The 7,500-nt window shown below is 37.7% G+C and overlaps 1 long non-coding RNA gene across 1 annotated transcript in view; it reads left to right on the top strand.

Moving 5' to 3' along the window:
* Positions 1-43: 43 nt before the first annotated feature.
* Positions 44-7,500, top strand: part of LOC138033178 (uncharacterized) — a 10,847-nt gene continuing 3,390 nt past the window's right edge. Inside the window, exons 1-2 of the long non-coding RNA XR_011128589.1 lie at positions 44-186; positions 5,540-5,637. This is a non-coding gene — a long non-coding RNA (uncharacterized lncRNA). The remainder of the gene's footprint in view (positions 187-5,539; positions 5,638-7,500) is intronic.

The raw sequence follows: 7,500 nt of genomic DNA, 5'->3' as shown, positions 1-7,500 counted from the left end.
CAATGCATCGTACTTCACACCCGGGCTCTGGGAACGAGATTACTCGGTTGCATTTTTAAAAGTCCTCGAAGACAACGGTCTCATGGAATTCGCTGTTGTAGACAAAGCATTTTCCGAATGGATTTTTGTCCTTGAGCTGCCATTTAACTAACGCAGAAAGCAAACACAAGTCGTGCCAAACATGAGGTAAGCGGAAGTTGTTTGCTGGATTTCCATGTTTTTTTCAGTTTACATAGCCCCCGGCACCCCTCGCGTTTGCCCCGTAACTTATCTATTGTAGATTACCTCCCAATTGTAGATTACCTCCCAACCTTTTCAATCTTATGATCATACCACATCTCTGAGACTTACATATTGAATCGATGGCACATCTTCCAGTGTATTACCTGCGCAATTTTATCACTTCGCCATGCTACATGTAGTGCACTGCACTCGCTCTGATTAGTCTGATACAGTAATGCTCATGCAGAACTGTCTCATCTCTGGCGGACCACACATCCCACACTTTCCTGAAACATCTTCATCTTTTATCTCTGATAAGCTCTGTGTTTCCATAAAACTTTCCATATCGAGCATTGCTGGTGTACTTCTGTAATAGGTCCCTTTTAATATCTTCTTTCTCCTTGCCTTTTCCTGGGAAGTTCTTATTGCTCACTTCTCTGATGAAGATTTCACCACTCCTAGCCGCATATTTTCGCAGACTTTCATTTTCCATATTGTTGAGGGACATAGTTTTTAAGTGTTTAACCCACTGACACCTCAAACGCCCTGGAACGCCTCCAGTTGGCGAGTAAAATCGTCTTGCGTTAGACAGAGTAAAATCTGTCACTCCCAGGGGGTCAGTGGGTTAACCCATTCACACTTAAAACGCCCTAGGATGCCCCCCATTGACGAGTAAAATCGTCTGGCGTTAGACAGAGTAAAATCTATCACTCCCAGGGGGTCAGTGGGTTAACCCATTCACACTTAAAACGCCCTAGGATGCCCCCCATTGACGAGTAAAATCGTCTGGCATTAGACAGAGTAAAATCTATCAAGTGTCATCCCTCCCAGGTGTCAATGGGTTAACACGGTCCTCTACACTAATCAAACCCTTTCCACCAATTTGCCGTGGCAAATTAATATAGTCTCTCAATGTTATTTGTATGATTAAAGTTTGATAAATACTTAAAAGCTTCCTTGTCTTTTGGGCAATTTCTTCCAGTTTATCCTTCTTCCAAAATATAATACCAACCCCATACCTTATCACAGACACTGCTCTTGGATTCAAGGCAAATCTTGTGTTTCCTGCATTAAGTTTTGAGTTTTATAATGTGCTTTTCACCCATATGAAGTACTCTTTTCTGACTATATCTTTCATTTCTGTATGTTTCATGTTGTCTGCTTCAAAAACCCTGAGGTATTTAATGTACACTTTATTTTTGTCTATCTGCGTCATCAGCTGATAATTCGGTAATGTTTTTCCCCTGCTTTCTTCTAACTTTCCCCGTTTAGTGACCAAAAGTCCAAAACCCACATTTTTTAATGCTAAACTTCATTCCAGTATCCTAGCTATATACACATACTGTATTGATCAAGGAATTCCGCTGTTTTTCATTGTTTCCATACGGTTAAAGGTCATCCATAAAGAACAACTGATTTACGGTAACATACCCCTTTCTTAATTCGTACCCTGCTTTATCTCTTCCTCAAAATCAATGTCAATGGTATCAATACATCATCATCATCATCATCATCATCATCATCATCATCATCATCATCATCATCATCATATTATTATTATTATTATTATTACTTTCATTGTTGATTTTCTCAGCTCTGTGACAGCCAGTTTCTGTATTGGTATCCCATTTGAACCTCTACCCTGAGATATCCAATACTCTCCTCGGTATCCTTGCTGATCCCAGTGGGGCAGCTAAAATTGTACTCTGCTACTACCGGTACTTCCTTCTTGATATCCAGCTTTTTCAACTCCTTCTCCAGTACTGTTTTGCCACAGCTCCCAATTCTCCTACTGTACAACCAGTAATACTTTTGCTGATCATGAGGTGTTCCACAATCTTTGAATCTCCCTTGCCAAGTCTTAGTACTTCTCCACTTTCTCCTTTTTCTTCTCTTGTACTCTTCCATGTCTACATGTAGGTATTGATGCATGTACATACACCGGTCATCAGACATTTGTCCGGTAAACTTGAGGTTTTGACTGGCAAACGATCAGTCTGACCGGACAGGCTGATCAGGGTCTTCTGATATGATGCAAAGTAAAACTGTATTTTTACAGGTGCATTGATTTAAATTAAATAACACTGCAATGTACATGTGCTGTGGAATCAACAAGGATACTGTTCCCCAAATGCATGTTGTTTGTGTTTTCATTGGACTGATAAGATTTTATGACCAGTTTTACAGTGAATTTTTAGGGCCTCAAATTACATTTCTTATCGTGACTTCAATAACTAACGTTATTGCCTATGCACAAACAAAAGCTGAAACATATACAAATGTATTTTGTTCAACTAGAATGACAAACAAAGAAAGCAAAAACATAAGAATTCTCAATAGAATGGCAAACGAAAGCAACAGTATTGTCAAAACAGTATTGGGCAGTGTGCGCATGTTTTGATTGTTTTCATTGTCATGCAACAAAAAGCAAATTCAAAACCGTTCAATAAAAGAAGCCAACAACTTGAAATGATTTCAAGACAAATATATAAACCGTTTCTCCAATTGTCAGGTCTGTGTGGTACATCGTTTCTGAGTTATCAATTTCCCGAAGCATTTCACACAATGCTGCCATGTTGGTAGACCGTCCGTGGTCCACCAATATGGTGGCCAGTAATCAACGAAAACACCTGGAGTTCACTTTTCCGCAAATGTGCTTACTTAAATCAGAAACCCATAAGGGTTGAAACAATACAATACATGCTTAATTGACCACTCCCCATGGGGGCTTTTCACGGCCAATGAAACACAACGAAACGACAGAACAGAACAACAACAACTGTTAAGAATCCCAACTGGCCAGAGGCAAGCCAGTTGGCTATTTACAAGTGCAGCTGGGAAGTTGAACCAGGGACTACCAGGATCAAATTCACCAAATGGTCAGAGCAGGTCTTGAACCCGGGATCTCCCGATCTCAAGGCAAGCGCCCTAACCACTGGGCCACACTGCCAACATGAAACGTGTAACGCACGTTCACAGCTTCCGAATATTAAGTGCGAACTGATTGGTTGAATGTTTCAGTGCTAAGTACCATATTTGGAAACCCCTTGCTCTTGTTGTTCCAAATATGGTAATTAGCAAATTGAATAATTATTCAGATGAAGCTTGTTCCCCAGCACACAGGGGGCCGTTACACGTTTCAACCCTTGTGGGTTTCTGATAAAATACATGTGTATGAACACCTCTCGTAATGTACTTGAAATCCACAAATGTCTGAGAATCATAGAAAGAGACAAGTTTTTCAATCAGCTCTGTATCCTGGGGTCACGCAAGGTAAAAATTCGGAAATTCAAAAATGCTGTATCCGAAACAGAGGACGTTATGGAACTGGGAAAAAGATTTATTTCTAGTTCATCTTCAACCCTCATTTAGATACAGAAAATATGTGCATGTGAATATTTCAAAGGTTTAATTTTAAATACTGTTTTTTGTACATTGGTCTGAAGAAAGTTCTAAAATATTTGAATGGAATCTTGAAAGATTTTTTTTGAAATTCTTCCGAATATGACTGAAGAATAATTTGAACAACAACAGTGGTGTCTTCCCACATGAATATTGACATAATGTTAAGTGATTTTACCCCATAAGATCTTACACGGGATTCCGATCATGCTAGAGCAGAAATAGTTTCAGGCCTGACGTTAAAACACGAAAAAGAAGGATCTTCCTGTCCGGCTACGGGCAATGCAAAAGATTTGAACCTTAACCCTCACCCTAACCACTTTTAAAAAAGAAAAAAAAAGAAAAAAAGAAAAACGAGACAATGAAAATGAGGTGCCGTGGCCTGGCCTGACACATGACAGGCTTATAGCAAAAAAAATTATTTGTAGGCTTAATGACCCATGTGTGATTTAGATCTTAATTGTCTTTGAAAACAATATCTGCTCTTTGTGCCTGTATAACAATGATCTGTTTGTTTAGAGAAATCCAAAAGTATCTTTGCTTTGCTATTTTCTGCCACTTTCTTCTCAACATGGTCATACCAATTCCTTGAGTATGAGAGATAATATTTTTTACATAGATTTTAGTGTATTATTTGAGCTACTTTGTCATGTCTCTTTAGAACTACATTCACATTGTGCAAGTTTGCTACACAAATGGAGAATGTGAAATATAGTTTTGTCTCTCTATTTATACATTCTGCATTTTGTGGTTGACTGGCTTGTTTTTCTATGATAACCTCCCTCCATCAAGTTGTTAGTGCCTGATCCTTTGCAGTTTCTTCTTCATGTACATGTATCCATTCCTGAGCCAATAATTGTAGCCATGGCTGACTGGGCTACCCTGCCTAAATAAAGTTGACTTGACTTTTCTGATCTTAATCTTATTGTTTCCTCCACTGATTTCAGTCCTCTTCTGCCCTCATTCCTTGCTAAGTAAAGCCTGGCCATGCTTGCTCTGGGATAATGATAATAATAATTAGAATGATAATAAAAACAACAATAATAATAATAATAATAATAATAATAATTATTATTATTATTATTATTATTATTCCATGAAGCTGTAAAGCTAAATGCACCATGATAATAATAATAATTTAATAATAATAATAATAATAATAATTATTATTATTATTATTATTATTATTATTATTAAATTATTATTATTATTATGGTGCATTTAGCTTCATGGCAGGTACAGTGTACTGTATGGTACACCCTGTACATTGTAATCAAAACTTCAAGAAATTTTAATCCCATCATCAGGTCATAACAAGCTGCCTTAGACTTCAAGGACTCTTTGGAGGATTGTTGCTTATCCCAGCAAGAGCTGCCAACTCTATCCCAGCAAACATGTACATGTAGTCCCGAGCCAGTCTCTTTGGAATAGTACCCAGTGCTCCAATAACAACAGGGACAACTTTAACACTCCTTGATCTTCCACAAGGCTTTTATCTCAACTGCCAGATCCAGATACTAATCTTGTTGACCTTTTCCTCTTGTTTGATATATACCCTTCTGTCACTAGGGCATGCAATAGATGAGGCAATTTTTGTTTTGTTTGTACACAAACACAATGTCAGGGTGATTGTGATCCAGTTTCTTATCTGTTTGTATAGAGAAATCTCACAGTAGTTTAAAAATTCTCAGACTCATAGTTGTACAGTGTATAAGCAGTTTAACAGCTGAGGGCAACTTGTATGATGGACCTGAATACCAATACATGATAGTTAATTGCATGTCTGGTCAGGTGTGCCACTGGTCCATGTAACTATATAAATATGCCAAAGGAATCTATTAGTCTACATTATTATTGTTACATGTAGCAATTGTACAATGTAATTAAATTTAATTGTACCTCTAATTTCTTGCAGCCTGCTCCATATGCCTCTGGAGAACAAGCTGTTTAATTGTCACCAGAAGACTGAGAATACTTTAAATATGTTAATTCATTCAAGGTGCAAAGATACATGTAAGTACTATTTTTATTAAACTCACAAAAAGTAACAGTTATTATAACAAGTATACACAGGAAGTTATTGTCAAAATGTCAGTCTTTATTCCAGAAATTGGCCAATGAGGGCTCAATTATTGTCAGCTGGAGAAACATTTTGTAACCATGCATTATCAAATTTTTCATTATGGTTAACCTCAGTAGTGCTAGAGTCTGGGCTTCTGATAGGATGCGGAAAAAAATTAAAGATTATGCGGAAATTTTTGGCCATAATTATTATGCGTAAACATGCGTTGATTATGCAGAAATTACACCGGATTATGCGGTTCCAAATTTAAGCAATAATTTGTAGAACTAATAATTACATGTAGGCTCGTCCAATGTATTTACATGCTTATGGTAAGTCAAGACTCGAAATTGCGACCAATACAGTCTAATTTGCAACTGAATTTTTTCCCTTTGCAATTTCCGACCAGCTTTCACCGTTAAGATAAAAGGGTTAGCAATTAGCTTTTTGCTGAACCTTTTGCTAAAATAAATAAAGCCAAACCTAAAAGTGGAGCTCCCGTTTTTAACCCCAAAAAGCAATAAAATGTTTATGGAAATAACTATGCTTCTGCATAAAGTACAGATTGAATTAATCATCATTAGTGTGGACAGTTTACAGTGATCAAACAGATCAAACACCTCTGAGCTGACAGCATGCAGCAAACAAACAAGCCTTCCAAACAATAACCAACAATTTTAGTCAACTAAAACTGAAATTACACGCACAGTGATGTCTTTCACAACATTTTCTGTTTGACTGACAATCTTTACTCTTTAATCTTTACTAGGATTTCTTTGCTTAATTTTTTCAAATTTCGTTGCCTCTTCTCTCATGCTCTTTCCTGTTCTTTATCCTATTGCTCATCACTAATATGATTTCCCGCCAAAAAACACCGGTTGCCAAGTGCAATGCTACCATGCGATTTCCGGCCAAGAAAAATTGTCCGAACACTCCTGTTCCCACAGGCTGTCCGGCTTCCCCACCTCCACCCTAACAGTCTGTACGGGCGGACGGATGTACGTGACATCATAACAAAAATTTCTCGCATGGATACTCTCACCCATGGTGCTCCGCTGGCACCCTTTGCGTGCCTGAGATCCGCTATTAATATTAAAGTCTTGTAGCCCTGATCATCTACTGTACATTTGATGAATTGATGTCAGTTTTTCATGCGTCTGTCCTGTTATTGATCATGAATTTCATCATAACATTGTCAAAGTAGCTGAGTGGATCCACCTCCACCCCGACAGTCTGTACGGGCGGACGGATGTACATGACATCATAACAAAAATTGGATCCGCAGACTACTTTGATAATGTTATGACGAAATTCATTGTCAATAACAGGACAGATGCATGAAAAACTGACATCAATTTGTTTTTCACAATAACAAAAAGGAGAGGGGTCAAAATTAAGTCAAACCATGTGAAGAAGGCGAGACAAAAATGCGAGAACTTCAATCTGACGCGAGCAATGTCGTGTCATTATCGCATATTATCGCATTATAAATTTATGTAAGACAGGACAAAGATCTTTCCAGTAGAGGGGAGTACATGCTTGAAACGGTTTATCTGTGGATGCTAGAGAGTACAGCCCAGAAAAAAATAAATATAAATGTGGCTGGAACAGTTTGTACAGTAATTAACATAATTTTTTATTCTACTATATATATATATACATATATATATATATATATATATATATATATATATATATCTGACTGATTTTTGAAGAAGGTGGCTGCTTAAATTTGAACCAGGAGGGGCTCCGTCAAGACATGCCTGTGCAAACTCTAGAGTGTCTGAGCTATGATTTAAATGTTAGCTTGCACC

The sequence above is a fragment of the Montipora capricornis genome, chromosome 14 (genome assembly GCF_036669925.1).
Source record: "Montipora capricornis isolate CH-2021 chromosome 14, ASM3666992v2, whole genome shotgun sequence".
NCBI lineage: Eukaryota > Metazoa > Cnidaria > Anthozoa > Scleractinia > Acroporidae > Montipora > Montipora capricornis.
Note: the sequence above shows the minus strand (reverse complement) of the source record. Positions and strands in the feature narration are given on the sequence as shown.